This window comes from Peromyscus eremicus, chromosome 19, assembly GCF_949786415.1.
Source record: "Peromyscus eremicus chromosome 19, PerEre_H2_v1, whole genome shotgun sequence".
Lineage (NCBI taxonomy): Eukaryota > Metazoa > Chordata > Mammalia > Rodentia > Cricetidae > Peromyscus > Peromyscus eremicus.
In genome coordinates this window covers 34,100,645-34,119,933 of record NC_081435.1, presented here as the reverse complement: position 1 = coordinate 34,119,933, position 19,289 = coordinate 34,100,645, and positions in this window count along the sequence as shown.

The window sequence follows — 19,289 nt, the reverse complement described above, 5'->3', positions numbered from 1 at the left end:
AGGGAAGGGCTAAGCAGGGTAACTTTGAAATCATGTTCTGGGTACCCTCCTTGGCTCTTATGTGGGAGATGAGAAAAACAAGGTTTTGAAAGGATATCCCTGTGGAGAGAAAGGATACCTGTGAAGATGTTAAAGCAGCCCCTGAAATAAGGCAAAAAAGCTTAGTTTGCTGACTGCCTGAAGAGATAATTGAGAAAAATCCTTTCTAAGAGTCAGTTAATGAACTATCTGGGATTTTTTTCTTCATGAAATCAAGATAGTCTTGTAAAAGAGTGAAAAATCCCATTGCCCTTGACCATACTCTTCTTTCTAACCCAACCCAGGGAAACATGCAAAGATGCTTCTCATCATGCTGACAGACTGTATGTCATCCCTCAGGGTTTGCAGAAGCTGACACTGGCCCTCCTCACGTCCTTCTTCCACACCCCACTCTCACAGCTACACACATGACCAAAACTGTAGGACTTTGACAATTTTCAGGGAAATAATAGCTTAGTACACTTTTGGAGCTATATTCCCACACACAGTGCATTACTGTGTGAGAAATTCTTGAGCAAAATGTACCCTAATGTATTTGGAATCTTTTTTGTTTGCTATCACTCCTCAAGTTCAATATAATGTGTTAATAGATAGAAAATCTGTAGGGATTAATAAAAATGGCTTCTGCTCAAAGTGGAACATACTATATAAAATTCTAAAGATTTAGAAATTAAACGGAAGCAGTGAGTGCTTGTCTCTTATCAATCTGTGCCTCTGAGAAGACTTTCCATCACATATGTAGACAAAGAACAAGGCCAAGGTCAGTCAATTTCCTGTCGATTGGAAATGCTGGTGTTATATTGTTTGACGATAAGAGAGAGAGAAGTGCTGTGATCTAGGAAAAGAATTATCATCTAAGAGAGTCAGGAGAGAAATGAGAAAATAAGCCAGAGCAGAATTCCGAACCGAACTCCCTAGAATGGTTTTCCATTCTTAACAAAGTACAAGAGACATGGCCTCTGTGAAATAAAAGTAGACTGTAATAAACAGTTGATGAAAAAAATCCAACCACATGCAGCACGAATAGGTTTCTCCAAATCCAAAACTTCTAGCCAAGTTTCAGTTTATACTGAGGGCTGCTGTGATGAGAATTTAGTTCTGTGAAGTCAGTGAACCACAGATTCAAGAGATTTTAACAGAATAGAGAAGAATGGGACAAAATTAAAATATACACAAGCAAATGGCTGATGCAGAGGACAGAGAGCAGAGTAGAAATATACAAACATGTAGCTTTCTGAAAAATGAGAAGCATCACCGTAAACATGACTAAAGATATACTCAATATTTTCTGAGCAAATTAAGTCTTTTGGAGTCTCATTGTGTCCAACCATGATTGATTCAAACACTCCTACTGGCAAATTAAAAAAAAAAGAGAGAGAAAGAGAAAAGGCTATTATATTTGAAATTTAACAATAGGAGACAAATACATATACATATATATGTTTAACTTATATATATATATTTCATATATTTATATTTATATAAAAGAAGTGGTTCTTACCAAAGATCAAAGATAGAACTGACTGGCTCTGGAGTCTCTCAGCACACTATGAAACTGCCATCAGAAGAAAGGGCCACATACCAATTTTTAAACTTCTGTGATTTCTGTTTTCATGAATCAAGGCAAAAATATGTCCTGTGTCACCAGAGCTCTACTCCTTCCCCAACAGCAGCCTGAAGAGTTCCCTTTCCCTTTAGGGCCCTCCATTCAGGATTCTTATCTTCCATGAAGCAAAGAGCTTCAGGATGAGTCAATATGAAGCAAAGCTGAATGTTTTAAACAAAGAAACAAAGGTGCTAATGAAGGGAAGGGAGTAAGGAGAGACAGAGACAGAGAGACAAAGAGACAGACTGCTGTGGGATGGTCTGTATGTCAAATGTGTTGCTAATTAATCAATAAATAAAACACTGATTGGCCATTGGCTAGGCAGGAAGTGTAGGCGGGACAAGGAGGAGAATAAAGCTGGGAAGTGGAAGGCTGAGTCAGAGAGACACTGCCAGCCGCCATGATGAGAAACAGCATGTGAAGATGCCGGTAAGCCACGAGCCATGTGGCAAGGTATAGATCAATGGAAATGGATTAATTTAAGCTGTAAGAACAGTTAGCAAGAAGCCTGCCATGGCCATACAGTTTGTAATCAATATAAGTCTCTGTGTTTACTTGGTCGGGTCTGAGTGGCTGTGGGACTGGCGGGTGACAAAGATTTGTCCTGACTGTGGTCCAGGCAGGAAAACTCAAGCTACAACAGACAGAGAGAGACATAGAGAGAGTGAGGGATGGAAGGGAAGAGGGAAAAAGGGAGGGGGAGAGACAGAGATGGAGAAACAGAGATAGAGACAGAGAGAGAGGGAGGGAGGCAGGCGAGAGACAGAGACAGAGAGGGAGGGAGGGAAGAAGGGAGGGAAGAAGGGAGGGAAGGATGGAGGGAGGGAGGAAGGGAGGGAGGGAGGGAGAGTGCTGTAGGATGTCATTCTGTACGCTGTGAATATGTTTTGCTCTCATTGGTTGATAAATAATGCTGTTTGGCCAATGGTGAGGCAGAATAAGGTTGGGTGGTACATTCAAACTGAAGATAGAGATAAGAGTGGAGGGAGAGGAGAAGCTGAGAGCCACCACCAGGAGAAGCAAGGCATGAGAGAACAGGTAATGCCATGAAGCCACATGGCAAAACATAGAGTAATAGAAATGTGATGAATTAAGTTATAAGAGCTAGTCAATAATGAGCCTGAGCCATAGGCCATAGAGTTTGTAATTAATATAAGCCTCTGTGTGTTTACTTGGGATCGAGTGGCCACAGAACCAGCAGGGCACAGGAAAACTTCCAGCTACAGGAGAGGAACAGAGAGGGAAAATAAGATGGTTGTGGGCTTTGCAAGTGAGCATGGCACTTAGGTACAATGGGTATATATAGGATATTGATGACACTCAAATTACATCTCTAAAAGTTACTAAGAACTCTCTCACCTTTATTTTCAAACATTGCTCAAAGAATGTAGTTTGTAACAATGCTAAAAGCTAAAGCTATTTCTTCCTAAACAAAGGTGTAAGCTGGATTTCTGAGGGGCTTTGCTTGGGTTTAGGAAAGAGGGGGCAATGATCAAGGTTATAAACATTTTAGCCCTAACTATGTGCAGCATATTTACCACCTTTGGCATTTTCGTTCAAGACCTTGGTAGACTATCACAGAGATCACAGAGTGCCTCACTAAGTAACTGGTTGTATCAACGGTGCTGGAAGCTCCTGAGCCCCTGCCGCAGAAGAATTAAGCCAGATCCCCAGAGGATGGGTCGCTCTTTTTCCACAACTTTTCCCTCCCAGGTCACCATAATTTTTCCATCTTTCTGTCCTGTCTCACTTAGACCCATGAGTGATCAGAGTATCTAGTGGTTGTGTATGAATATGCATGAGAACTCCAGCTGACAAGATAGCATGATCAAGGATTCAAATTGTTTGCTATTTACTAAGAAGGGACTGTTGTATACAGTAAACTCAGTTTTAAAGGGCAAGATCCTAAATTATTATTATTATTATTATTATTATTATTATTATTTTGCATTTAGTGAACAAACAATTGAAAGTAAACATCACTTTGGAAAATTGGTAATAAGCATTTTCTCCCTTCAAAATCATCTTGTTGCTTTACGGTCCATGCTGTTAATCAACCGTAGAAGTATTTCTTGATGAGTTTTTGAGAAGACTCTGAATCTTTCTGCACACAGTATTCTGAGCCATCACCACAAACTGATCTGAATTGGCCTTCACAATTGAACCATGTGATACTGCAAAGCAGAATAACAAGACTTTTTAACCTAAGAAGACTGCTTGGTGGACATTCTTTAAAAGTTCAAAGAGTGAGTCTATTTGAGAGGCCAATCAAGACAACTTGGGAAACTTTTGGTTAATACTGATTTATTGTGAAGTATTAATTATGTGAATATAGGATTCTCACTCATAAAGGGTTTTCTAAATCATGAAGTCTCAAGACTGCAGGACATATGGAAATACTGGACAGCCATATGCAAAATTTAAGAGGTTATTGATGGAGGTAAGTAGCTGTTTAGTTTAATCAATTTAAGGTTATTTTTAGAATTCAAAAATAGGATCAAAATGTATAATAAGCCCTATTTATTCGGCAAGTTATTACTATACATTTGATTCTAAATCACTATTACAAAATTTATAAAGCTAAATGATCCATCTGTGGATCATGCATATATAATAAACACTTTTATTTACATTTCAGAACGAATTAATAAGTCTCCACTCACTAGAGCCCTGAACTTTTTAAAGCCGATCCTATATGCCATGCCCCGCTTTGACTCAAAACCAAAAAGAATGCTCTAACCATAGATTCTTGGGTTCCCAAACAGTAGAGTATAATGATACTAAGATGACTATAATTTTATATAGTTATTTGTCATTAGAATATAGTATGAATTATGGAAGTTTAAAAAATAAAAATAGTATACTATATATTTTTATAAATGACATGGAAAAGGCACATATTAAGAGCATGCCCTACATTTTCAACACACTTAATGATTGAACCAGAATAAACATTTCTATCTCCTAAGCATTTATCATTTGTTTGAGGTAAAAGCGATTCACATATTTCTTCCCATCTCTTGTAAAAATCTGTAGTCCATAATTAATATTTATAGTCACCCTACAATGGACCGAACACCAGAGCTGGTTTCTCTTATCTATCAGTAGTTAGTATTCACTAATGAACCTTTAGCTATCTCTCTCTTTGTTTTCTTCATGCTCCCAGCCTCTGAAACCTGCCATTTTGTTCTTAACCCCTATGAAGGAAACTGGTTTTTATATATTCATATGCATAAGCACATGTTGTTTCTGTCTTCCTATGATTGACTTAAGACTTAATTCATGTAAGACCTCCAGTTCCATCAATATTGCTGTAAGTGGCAGGATTTCATCATTTTGAATGACTAAATAGTATCCTATTATGTGTAAGTACTGCATTTTGTTTATCCATTCATAAGTTGATGGACAATTAGGAAATTTCCATTTCCTGGCCATTGAGACTAGTGTTGCAATAAACAGAGGCATGCACACATAATTTTTTTTTGTATAAATAATCTAGTACTGGGTTTGCTGAAGGATGCAGTACTTCCAATTTTCATTTTTGAAGGATCTCTGTACTGTTTTCCATCATGGCTATAAAAACTGAAATCCTACCAATTGTATAGAGGTTCTCTTTTTTTTATATCCTTACCAGCACTTAATAGCTTGAAAACAAAACAAACAACAAACAAAAATAACCATGCTAGCTAGAATAAGATGGTGCTATATGATCATTTTGTTTTACATTTTCTAATGATAAGTGATTCCCTCCCACTTAATTATGTTCCTGTGGGAAGTTTTGATTTTATGTGTTCTGAGAGATGTCTGTTTGACTAATGGCCAGTTTTTCATCAGATGCTTTTTCCAATTGAATTGTTGACTTTTGCCAGTGCTGACTTTTATATACATATATTTATATATATATATGCTTATATATAAACATCTCTATATATTAACATCTAGAACATATATATATATTCTCAATGTTAATTCCTAATCAGATATATAAACTTTAAAAGGTATATTTTAACAGAATTTAATACCTTGAACTCAATATATTTAAAAAATTTTTACAACGTCAGATTTTCCAATTTTCTTAGCTCTGTCTACCTATAATAGCCTACAGAAAAACAAGGCATTTCTTGGGACAATAGATTAGATGTAGAAGAAGGACTGGTTAAGGCATCTGATGTTGCCTGTCTCTGGAGGACTTGCCTGTCCTAATTGCACAAAAATTCAGCCAACCAGCTCACCCTAATTTTTTTTCTTAATTGGCTGTCACAGATTTTAAACTGTGGCTATAAAACTTAATTTTCATTTAGTTAGAAAAAATTTTATAAGTAAAAGTCTAAAAACTGTGTTCACAGTGGTCACTATCAAGCACTCCTGGGCCTTAGATGTTTAGTACAATTAAAAGACACAACTTAAAAAAGAAGAAATCTTAAAGCTGGGTGGAAAGGCATGAGAGACTGGGGAGGGCAGTTATGAGAGAAGTTGGGTGGGTGAAGTGTATTCAAAGTACAGTATTAAACTCTCAAAGAATAAAACAGTGCTTAAGGAAGACACAACTCATTGACAGTATACGTAAAATAATAATAATAATAATAATGCCATCTTTTTGCTGTAAGTTAAATTCTCAGTTCTATTGTGTGTTCCAGCCATGTTTTTACTTTGTAGCCATGTTTTTACTTTGTAGTCTATCTGCCATGGTTGGTCGACATGACTATGTGCTTAGCACTCAATCCAAACCCAGAGAGAAATTTCTTAGGAGTTTTTTAGCTTGGAACACCTATCTACCGTAGGCTCAAGTCCATTCCCACAGTGCTGGCCTTTCAGTATCTTCTCTATTCTTTCCTACTCAGCTTTAAAACAAGTACTTGTTTCATTTCGTCTCATTTTCTACTTTAAAGATCCTACTACTTCCCTTCTCATTAACACCATAATTTAGTTAGAATTTTTATAATAATCAAATATAAATAGAACATCAATTTAGTTTTGCTTAAAAAATATGTATTTATAAATATATACAATATACACACATGCATTCATATATAGACATATATAGGACCTAGTTGCTATTATATCCTTAGTTCCTAAACAATCGAAAATCAAACTCGAGGAAAAACCTTTTATAAAGTTAAAACATTGAGTAGAACTGCAAACCCTTGCATTATAAACACAAGAGCATAGAGAATAGTTAGTATCGTTTAGGAAAGAGTCCACAGCTATACTCATGGTGATACAATGTCTCTATCCAAATGCCATATTTAGTTGAGAGTACTAGGATAGCTAATCTTGGTTGTCAACTTGACTACATCGAGAATCAACAAACCCCGAAACAGCTGGGCACACCTGTAAAGAATTGTCTTGATTGGATCATTTAAGGTGAGGAGATCTAAATCTGGGCAACAACTTCTAGTGGCAGCCCACATGAAAGGCCACAGAAGATGGAAACTAGTTTTTGCCTGCTTGTCCCACTCTTGCTGGCAAGTTCATCTATCCTGATGTTGAGGCATTGCTTCACTGGTGTTAGAACCTACTTCTGCAGGATTCCAACATAGACTGAAGAACAGCTAACATAGCTGGACTCTTGTACTGAACAACTACTGGATAACTGACCTTTCTAATGGAAGAAAGCTGTTGTTAGACAAGCTGGACCACACAGCCTGTAAGTCACTCTAGTAAATCCCTTTCTAATACATACTATCAGCTCCATTCTTCTAATGAACCCTTACTGAATACAAGTACCTGAACAACAGAAGCAAAGAAGGAAATGCAAAAAGATCACAAAAATTTTATGTGACGCCAAGAGAGGGAAAGCCAGGGGTTCCATAGATGCAAACATTTTCCAGAAATGAACATTGTAGAATCAATTAGTATCTTATGGAAAGTGTTTTCAGCTGGAACTCTGAAAAAGTATGAACTCCTTTATTTTTAGCACAAACAGAAGTTAATCAATGTTACCTTAAATTAGGAAAATCAAATTCTTCTTTAGTGTTACTTTTAAAACAATTCTTTTTGTTGCTTTTATATCTGGGACACTACATAATGTGTCACAAAACAGAAAGTTTATTGCCATTTATTGTCTTTAGAAGTAAAAAAGAAATCTTAACACTTGCAGAAAAAAAAACCATAAGTGACAAATTTTATTGGATCAAAAAGAAAGCAACAGTATGAAAGTTAATTGATAAGAATCTAGAAAGCATTTTTATGAAAGTCTTCTATGTGATTGGCAACTTTTTGCATTTTTTGAACTTGTAACAGAATAATGATGTAACAGTTCAAGACCTTAAGTAGTCACTCTTCAAGTAAGGGGTTAATCAAGAAAGCTCTATTTCCATATTAGAAAGGATGCAATACTAATGAAATTATTGCTATTTCAATTTCATGCACCAGTCTACTATTTAGTATGTGTTCTCATTAAAAAATGTCAGCTATTTCCAATTATTGATAGTTACTGCACTTTTTCCATAAGCAAAATACATCACAATTTATTTCACATAATTACAAAGATAATTTAAGGCTTTACATTTTAAGCTGACTGCTCTTTAAATTTGTTTAGTTAAGAACATCATTTAAATTTGAAATGAAGTCACTAAACTTAGTTTCATTTTGTTAAATTGACAAATATAATTTTCAATATTTTCTCCTGTGTTCCACATGGTAATAAATTTTGCATATATTTATTTTGCTTATGCTATCTAAAATAACTTTGAAAGTAATTGAGACATTTATCATTTTATATTGAGGCTTATATTAAGATGAGGCTCTGCACTTCCTTATGTTTCATTGAAACTGAACCTGATTTAATAAATTGAAAGAGTCTCCATTACAACTAGACTTTTCTAATGGCTGGAGAGATGGCTAAGGTGTTAAAATCATGTACTGCACCTGCAGAGGACCCACATTCAGTTCTTAGCACCCACAGCAAGAGGCCCACAACCTCCTGTAACTTTAACTCCAGGGACACCCACATCTCTGGTTTCCATGGGCACCTACACTCACATATACATACATGCTCACATACACATATAATTAATAGATGAATCTTAAAAAAAAAGACTAGATTTCTCTTGTTACAACAATACAGTATGGATATGAATCCCTAAATCCTTAAATCCTCTGTTTAGTTAGTTAAATGAAAATGTTTGTCTTTGGTTTGTTTATATTTTTAATACTTATCTAATTGATAAGTCCCGATGAGAATACCAAGGCTTGGAATTTCATCATTAGTATCAGCAGTAGCAGTTGACATACAGTAGGGACCCAAATGTTTACTGAATAAATGAATCACCAAGTATCTATCTCCAAGGCCTTAAGATTCATATGGATGGATGTATACCTTGCTAGTCTAGGTCTTATGTTTATATGATAATCTTGCATATTTTGAATGTTTATTGTCCATTAAAGGCAGAAAAGGGGTATATGTGGATTTTCAAAAACATTTTTGCACACCTAAGAATGAAAGAAATAATATTACATGTTTTTATTCTGGTTCTAAATCTCTGGCCCCACTGAAGTGTACTACTAAAAGGATTAATGGCATTCCTTGTAATTACCCAATTAGATTAAAATTTTCTGTCAAGTACAAGGCATAGTTATAGGTATGTTCTCAAGAGGACAGCCGGAAAGATGAATAGATATAGACTCTCCTCACCTCCACAAAGAGTTCATAATCATCTGAGATGATAGCTGAATAGGTAACTATTGATACTACTATGGTGGAGGCCAGCATAGCCCACATGAATGAGTGTCACGGTACAGGTCATTGTAGAGGTGTGGATAAAGGAGACAATAATTTCTGAGGACAGGGGCATAAAGGGACACTTTATGAATAAAAAGGGGCTGAAACTAAAACTTGGCAGAGAACATTGTTTGTGGAGGGAGTAGTAGAAATTTGAGTAAAGTCGATAGGAAGACATTCATATTTATTACTCAAACTTTTACTTAATAACTTCTTGACTATTTTAAGCACTACAAATCAAAGAAGTTGCATAACATTTACATTGCAGAGCTGAACAGTGTAAAATAATAGAAAAAAATGGATGACAAAATTTTTCAGATTAAGCCGGGCAGTCGTGGTGCACACCTTTAATCCCAGCACTCGGGAGGCAGAGCCAGGCGGATCTCTGTGACTTTGAGGCCAGCCTGGGCTACGGAGTGAGTTCCAGGAAAGGTACAAAGTTACACAGAGAAACCCTGTCTTGAAAAAAAAATTCAGATTAAAACTTGTAAGTGAATTAAAACAGTGTTTTGGGCTTGAGCATCAGAAAAACAAATAAGTTAAAGAGAAAACAATCCATCAATGTTCTAAAAATTAGATACTTGCACCCATTTTCCATATCAATTTTCCTACATCAGGGTGGTTCTTCAAAGCTAATTATTAACAACAGAAATAACACAATGAAATAGCTGTAATTGCAATAAAACTTAGCTTTACTTTCTTTATGTCAAAACATCTATTTTTAAGGAAATATGTTTGTATATTCATCTACCTGATCAAACAGCAAAGATTCCCTCTTCTTCCTGGGCGCCTCTGATGTTAATGCACTGTTTCATCTAGTGAGATCTTCATGCAATTTAGCCCCAGATTGTACTTGGAAAGCTAATTTGTCACCAGCCTCCGTCCCCATTCAATTTTTTAGTTTTGCCACAGTGCAAACTTAAAAACTTAGTTTACACTTTCTGTAGATGATTGTATATCTGAGTTGTACATGCATATTAATGTCCTATTTTACCCCTTGCTTAGGTGTTTATGTGGTTGCCTGTAAGAATTTAGGTTCAAAAGCAATTTATAGCAGAATCTCATGTTGCTTCATTTAATATCTCGTTTTGCTGTTTTACCAAACCTAATTAATTCTTCTTGATTCATTCCTTTAAAGAAAATGCTTCAGAGTTTTCTCTTCGCCATTGGTATTCTTAAAGTTAACCTTTTATGTTTTGACTCATTAGCTAAATTTTTTTTACAGATCTAGTTACTTCTATTTTATATGTATGAGTGTTTTTGTCTGCATGTATACTTGTGTACGATGTGCATGTGGTACCCACAGAAGCAAGAAGAGGGCAGTGGACTCCTCTGGAACTGGAGTTACAGACAGTTGTGAGCCTCAATCTGGGTGCTGGGAACCAAACCTAGGTTACTGGCGAGAGCAGCAAGTGCTCATAACCACTGAGTTATCTGTCCAGGATAAATATTAATAAATATTTCCTTGTGCCTAACATCATTTTATGGACAGTGACTATAGCAGTCAAGAATGTCCTCTTAATAAATCTACTGATTATATAACCAGTGTTGTATTTCCTAGTATATATAATTTCTGAGATTATTTCTTCTAACCACTTTTTCTTTCCACTAGGGTTAGGATGCATAAATGACAAATATACAGCACATTTTCAACCCATCTTCCATGCAACATAAATTCCCTGTTGCTTTTAATCTCCTCTGTTCTCCAAACTGGAGAGCCCTGGCTTGCTACTTATCATCTGTGTCTAATCTGCCATTAAACTAAGTAATGATATCTTCAAATTTCTACCATCACATTTTAATTACAAAGACACCATTTATCTTCCCCAAATGGCTCGCTTTTTGTAGATATTACATTTTTTCTGCAATGGCAATTAGCTTCCTTAACATGTCTTTGGTTCCTCAAATGCGGAGTATTTCAGGTATCAGGACCATTTGTTGAACTTGTCTACACATCCCTCATCATTGGAGCTTTATACCCTTTGTCAGCCCTTGCATTTTTGTGTTCTTGAGTTACTTTGCTGGCAATATTTGCACTATTTGTTGTTGTTGTTCATTTACTGGGGGGAGGGACTTGCATGTGCCACAGTGTATGTGTAGAAGTCAGAGAAGAAAGTCAGACAGAAAAAGAGTTGGTCCACCCCTTCTAAGATGTAGGTTCCAGTGCTCAAACTCAGGGAGCCAGGTTTGAAGGCCTGGGCCCTCACTCATCTGACGAGGGACCTCTTCTGACCCCAATGCTTGCACTTTAGCATTTGACCTTGACAGTTAATTGTTAAGTATTTCTGGGGAAGAAGAGGAGGCTGACTGGTCCTTATGCTCAGAAAACCCACGTTTCTGCTACTCACCCAAATGTCCCAGAAGCATTATCCACCCCCTGCTTCACTGTGGTTTTTGCTGAGAGCCTGGGGATTGGTTTGCACAGAGGCCAGGCTGGTCTCCAGCTGTCGTGCACTGTGCACTTCCTGCAGTGTCATTCCACAAGAAACAAGCCCACCTGCTTGCCCCATTCTTTCCTTTTCATCATGATTCACTGTGTGAGTGCACATGATAAACAAGATAGAATAGTTTAATTCCATTTAAGCTAATTAAAGAGATTTATTGAAAGTACACACGTGTTTTCAGTCGATTATTTGTCTCCAACTACTTTCTTTTCATGCACTGTCAAACTACTTCAATGGCAATTTTCTCAGACAATGATAACTTTTACTTAGAATATGGAATTCCAGCCATATGTATGGAACATACCCTTGATGAAATACTGTTACTGAAGGTCAGGAGAACCAGGGAGCTGGGTTTTCTGTTTCGCCTGAGCTGCTTGCTGTGCTATCATAGTTTAGCCTCACATCCACTCTTCCACACTCCCCTTCTGTCATTCTCAGCCTGGGACTCCGAAAGCCACAGCTCTTTTCCAGCTGAAACACAGAGGTTCAGCCAACCAGGGCCCCTGAGAGGGAAGAGAAGGCTAGTGGAGAGGGAAGCGATGCTTTCCTTCTAGCCTGCTTCTGTGTTGTTTTCTGTTCTTAGCTTGCTTGCTTGGCTTCATCAGTATGACTGTTGGCTCTTCCAACAGTGCAAATGACTACAATTCGGACTTTTTCTTCCATTCCCAAACTATCACCATTGTGCTCCCTCACAGACCCCAGCTATGGCATCTGGTTCTGCCCCACCAAAGGCTTGTACTCCAAGCCCCTGTGGTATCTCTATGTCATGGCCGAGGCTGAAATGATTCAGCAACACCCAATTCTCTGAGGTTTGAACCTTGGCTATTTGAGCACCCCATCGATGTTACCAGCTTTTAAGACCAGTCTCTTCCCTTTTAGCCCCTAGTTCTGCAGGTAATTAGTAAAAATTTTGTGTTTGCTTTTTCAGGTTTCTGGGTCCTGAATGCCAATTGTTTGTATTAATTTTTTCCTGCTATGACACTTGCTGTGGTTTCTACTCCAAACTGGATTCTGAATAATATGAAATAAAAGAATAATTCTTCTCAATAATAGCTATCTTTGAGTGGCCCTTGGTATCCTGTCAAAATGATGCCATTAATTTTGTTAGGGCCCTAGAGAAGTCCCACAAAAGACCACCATCCACATATGCAATTGGCAAGAGTATATATTATCTGGAGAGTAAGAGTTCCAGCATGCTGGGGCCGCACATCTGACACAAAGGCAAAATGGTGACCCCAAGAGAAGCCCTCAGGCTCCTTTTATACACAGCTAAAGGAATTCTAAGGCAGTTAGGTCATTTTTTCTATGATTGGCTTATGCGAGTGGCAATCATATTTGTACGTTCCTGATTGGTTAGGGCTAGCAGGCATTGGCCAAGGCTATAGTTTTTCCATTTGGGGGCAAGTCTGGACAAGTCTGGACAAGCCCCAGGCTCTGTCCTTATTTGGTTATTGCCTTGAGATTGGGGGGGGTGGGCTGGCTCAGGCCTGGTACATGCAGTTTGCTCATCCTTGCTATTGGGAGCATCGGTGACTGATTTCCCTTTGTTCATGGCTTCCTTAGAAACTGTCTGTTCAATTTCAAGAGGCAGGAATTGAGGTCTACTCCTTAACTGAGTTATTAGTAGCCTGTCATGGTATTTACTTGCCTGGCCTTCTCAAATTTTACTGTGTGTAAAAATTATAATTATTTTTTTATTTTACTAAAATGTTTAAAATATGATAAAAGAAAAAATGAGTATAAACTTTCCTTCTGTCTCCCAATCTCAATGTGGTTAGTTCTTTGGCAGTAAATAAAAATATTTCCAAGAGACTTCCCCCCAAACATGTGTTTTGGTAGTAGCAAAGCATGAGAATCCTCATTAAAGTCTTCAGAAGTCTTTCCTGTCTGGTGGACTAATTAATCATATGATACTTTTCTATCCAGGTCTACAAAACTGCCTACTAATGTCAAACAATGGATGCTACCAACCAGAGTTGAATTGTGTATTTATGTTAAATCAATCCGAATTATATTCATTTAAAAGTATATAGCAAAAGAGAACAAATGAAAAGATAGGACATTTGTTGGGCTTATGTTTAACTTTTGTAGGGAACTGAAGAATGATACTGATGGTCAATAGTCAGCAAGACAGAAGGCACAGAAGCAGAAGGCAGTTCTGTACGGACTCTGTGCACCGCTATCCTGCTGCCCCCAGTGACTAAATGTTAAATTCATATATGTCCTCTCTGTGACACAGCTACAACCGCCACTTTAGTAAAATGAGCTCCAGCTGAACTGACAACACAACACACAAAGAACCTTTGCTTTTTTCCATTGTGCCTTTTCCAGGAAATACCAGATTGATACCTATTTTTAAGTCAAGACCAAAAGTCTGGCTTTTATCACTTTTGTCTCACTCAGAACTCACAGTCATAGGAAGATGGATAAGAAGGCACTTCTCCTTAGTGTAATCACAAAGTTACCTAGAGAAACTTAAGCATTATTGCCTATATTCCAAATGTACCAAGAAATGACTAGAAGCTGGATCTAAAAGAATCACCCCCAGTCGGCCAAAACAATGACCTTACCACCCTGGTGGAGTAGCTGGCCATTCTCTGTAGGTGTGCTAAGTATTTAGGATGGCATCAGTGCAGTCTAGTTACAACAATGGCTTGTGGGCTGAGCATGTGAAGATAAACATTTATGTGTTGCATATAAACAGTGACATATCCCAAGAGGGGACTGAAGAACTCTACCCTTTCACGTGTACCCAGATTTCTCCTTTCTCACCATGAGCTGTTTTTGTTACCATCCAGACCAAATCAAGAAACAATGTTTTAGTGGAAGAGTCATTTCTTCAATGTTCTAAAAGAAATACCCAAAAATGCTATCTTTCTAAAAATTATTCTTTGAAAGTTTACCTCAAGTTCCTCAAGAGAAAGACATTACGACACATTTTTAGTCATGGCTTTGTTGTTGTTTAGCTCCGTCTTCTAGTAAGAACTGAAGGTAAGACTCTAGTTGTGCATGGTGGGACATACCTTTAATCCCAGCACATGGGAGGTGAAGGGGGATGGATCACTGAGTTTGCCACTAGCCCGATCAACATAAGTTCTAGGGCAGCTTAGGCTACACAGCAAGATCCTGTCCCAAACACACACACACACACACACACACACACACACACACACACACACACACACAGAGAGAGAGAGAGAGAGAGAGAGAGAGAGAGAGAGAGAGAGAGAGAGAGAGATTCTCTACAACACAAATGTACTGAGCTCCTAAGTTAATTTGGGAAGAATGACTAGCCCATTTAAGAATCTAATAGATCTTACAGTTTGACCAGTAAACTTGAATTTTACTTTATTTTCTCACTGAGTTAGAAGGCAAATCAATTTTTCTAATTGTTGAAACTTGTTACTAATCTTTCAATCCTCTAATGATTTTGTTCAGTAGACTAAAAGCATTTAGTGAAAGAATCTCAAGTATTTGGTTTATTTTTTTCCTCTGATGTTCTTGCTATGTTTTAGAGCCATTTGGGGCGATATTCTACAGATACACTTTATAGGGGTCTAACAGGGTCTAACCAAGAGCACTTTACCTATGTCCTTGGGTTTTCTTTGGTCTCTGTCCAACTTTTAGTTTCTTGTTTAATTGGTTATAGAAATAAAAAGAGACCTTGCAAACTGCTTTAGTGTTTTGCCTTGTTTATTTTTTTTTACTGTAGAGATAAATGCTCATCTGGTAGCCACACAGCAAACTATATAAATGGAAGAAATGAGTCAACACCTCAAATACAATACACAAACATGAATATGACCTTGGTTTTGACCTCAATGAAGCTTAGAGCATCATCTCAGCTTCAGGGGAGAAAACTGGGGCTAAAGAAATATATGGATCACAGGCTGGATAAACAAAGAATTTAAGACAAAATGTGTTTCCTGACAGTTAATCCCATCAAAACACTGTCTCTCATCAACATATAAATATTTAAATTAAATATTAAATTTCAAATTCAAATATGAGCACAAGAGTCAAAGAGGAGTCAAGAAATATATTCAATTATTTATCATGGTGTGTGTGTGTGTGTGTGTGTGTGTCTGTGTCTGTGTGTGTCTGTGTCTGTGTGTCTGTGTCTGTGTGTCTGTGTGTCTGTGTGTGTTGATAGTTGGTAACATGAGAGAAACAAGCAGTTACTCATTGGGAAAAGATGTATCAAGTGAGTAAGGGGGAAAAGATTGAAATCACACACAGGGAGGCGAATCCAGTTTGCAGGCAATTCAGCCAATCCAATTTTAACGTTGTTTACATAAAAAAAATACCCACATTAGACTTGAGTTCAAGCATTCCCTGCTGCTGGTACTCACCACTATTGCTTACAGCCCACTCCATTGCTTGGACGCCCCTTTTCCCTTGCTGGAGTCCATCCTCTTGTAATTCTCTCTGCAAGAATCTGTAAAAAGAAGAATCCATTAGTATTTGTCCAAACTTTGTAAATTTTATCTTTACTCTTAAATGATTATTTGCTGTGGTACAGAGACATGGGTTGAGTTCTTATTTTTCAGAATTTATGAACATATCCTATTACCTTCTAATGTGCATATCCAATGTAGAAAACCTATAGCTCACTTAATTGTCACATTCTAGGGAATCTTTAGAATGAATCCCCCTTAAATTATCTACCTTTAACCAACAGTCACTCTACACACAATTTTGAATTCTTCTCTTGCACAAAGAGATGTGGCTAAGAGCGAGAGTGAGGACTAAAAGTTGGGCCACTGGCCACTCGGCCAACTTGTGGAATTAAAGGACGATTGTCAGAGAGTATTGTTTTCAATTTCATACGAAAGTGCTAGACAAAGGAGAGAAGGCACTGTGTGTGTTCAGCATTCAGTTTTTTCTTATTTCTCCTGTTCACCATCTGGATCACCGTCTGGTTCAAATCAGCTGAGCACCCACGATTGTCAGCAATTACAGAGCCCCGTGCTAAAATCCATGATCTTCAGCAACATCCCAACCCAAATGTCAACACACATGCAATCTTCTCTCTAGGACCAATGATGAAAAAAGCAAGAGCTGTGGTCTTTATATTTCAAAAATTTTAAAGTCCAAACTTAAAATTATTTTTTCTAATGTTGATCTGATGAGAAAGATTAAAATACATATACTGGTTGAAGAAAATTTCTCACTAACTTAAAAATATTTTAAAACCATAAAGTAAAGAATCTCTTTTGAGTTCATCAGACTAGATGCAACATATTTTAATAAAGCAAGTGAGCTTATATTAGATTTGGGGGGGGTGGAATAAGGAAGGGTGCATTTGTCCCAAGGATAGTTTGGATAGCAGACCAGAAAAATGCTATAAATTTTACATGGTAGAGACCTAGAAATTACATATTTTCTAATGCTATTGTGAGTATTAAGAATTCTTGGTTGAGGAAGGCAGGGATGTTCAAGAACAAATTCACATGTTCTAATAGAAGGCTGCAAAAAGTGCTTCTGAGAATATTTATAAAGCTAGCCCCCACATGTGACTTTCAGTTGATAATGAGGAAAACATATCAATTCTTACAATCTTGTCTCTTTATAGAGGCAAGGGTTCTGGAGGTAAGAGACACAGAAATACACTGTGAAAATGTTTAATGTGCAGAGGAATGATTCACTGTGACGGGAGGCTTGACTTAGTGTCTTGGGTTTGCAACTGACTCCCAGATTTCACTATAGCAATGAGACTGGACTGATTTGCAAAGCATGGAAGGAAGCACGGTCTCCCTGCCTTAGTCAAGTATATTCACCCATAACCATGCTGAGAGTTCTGTTACTGTGCATAAAGAATTGTTTCATAGGAGAGAAAAGTAACTCTACCTTAACATTCTTTACTTGGTAATCAATTTCTTTCTCCCAAGTGATTATAACGTTCATTTTCCACTTCAAAATCACCTTTAACAATTTTTGACTTACTCATGGTGATACTAAAGGTAAAAAGGGACTATCTTGAGTCTCGGTTCCTGGTTACAGATGACAAACATATACTCCAATAGAAAGAAAAGTCTTAAGCTACCTCCCTGCCTTTCTATCCTGTTGAAGCAAGTCTTGTTGAAGATGGAAATACTTCTTTACCTCTATCCCAGTGACACTCTTGGTAGAGTAAAGCCTTTATTCCTCTCCGAGCCCCAGCTCTTGGTTATGTGGCAATGATAAGTAAATGCTCCTCTGATCTTGGTTCCAAATGAGTAATGTGTACTGTATTATACACTTGGAACCAAATCCACCATCTGTTTCTTTTTACCAAAACCATGTGGCTGTAACATGAAAGGCAGCTGTTTGCCGGCATTGCTGAATTACTCTTTTTGATTAACACTGAGGATGCTTTGAAAATTTTCCCTCAGAGAAAGTCTGTATTGTTCTTTGTTGTTTTGTTTGTTTGTTTTTGAGGTATTGGAGAATTGAAAACTGCTCAGGTTGGAGTGTCACGATATCCAAGTTATATATGCTGACTCTTGTGCCATTAATCCATTCTCATTATCTCAGTCTCTTAGAGCAGTCATGTCAGCATGTGGCAGAGCTAGAAAGAGCATAGTGGTGGGCCGAGGAGGAAGCTATGGGGGTTGAGAGCATCCTCCCTCTCTTCTCCAGTCACCAGAACTATCTGTCCCTTACCTCCACCAACTTCCTTTTTTTCTGCTGTCAACTTCCTGAACCAATCTCATTTGAAATTCCTAAGCTTCTCTGATGGGTTTACCTAATACCAAGAACACAAAATCTTTCCAGTTAGAGCAGAATCTAGCTTCGTTACCAGGTTATCATTATTTGTTTGTTTTAAAAAATAATAATATTATCTGAAGCAGGGTGGTTCACAAGGCAAATACATCAACTACTTTTATAAATGAAACTTTAGGGGGACATAATCACGTTCATCCTTTATCCTGGGTGTCTGTGGTTACATTCCTGCTGTAATGGCTGATTTGAGTAACTGCAAAAGACACTGTATGCCATACAAAACTTAAAGTGTTTAGTAATTATCCTTTTTAGGATGTGTTTATTAGACTGCAGTCAATGCTCCTTACACTATATGTTTGGGGCTTTCTTTCTTTTATTTTCTGTGTGACCTTTCCACTGTTCTGCTTTCTTGTCTGTAAATTGAGGATAGAAATAGAACTGGTCTCAGGGAGTTCTTGTAAGGATGACGTGAGGAAATGCAATTGAAGCACTTAGCATTGAGTCTGGGCAAACACTCAATAGACAGAGGTGTTAGAGCATGACATCTTATTTGACGCTGGTGGCATTAACTCTTATGACGCAGCTCAGGATAGAGGACATGTGGAGCTCAATTCATATGTGTCGCTACTTGTGGTATTTTAAGCAAGTTATTCTTCTCTGATTTTTCTCTCCATAATGGGAATAATGAAAACTATTGTAGAGACCAAAAAAAAATTGTTAAGGTGTTTATGAAGACCACCAACAAGAAAACATGGAAAACATCAAGTTCAAG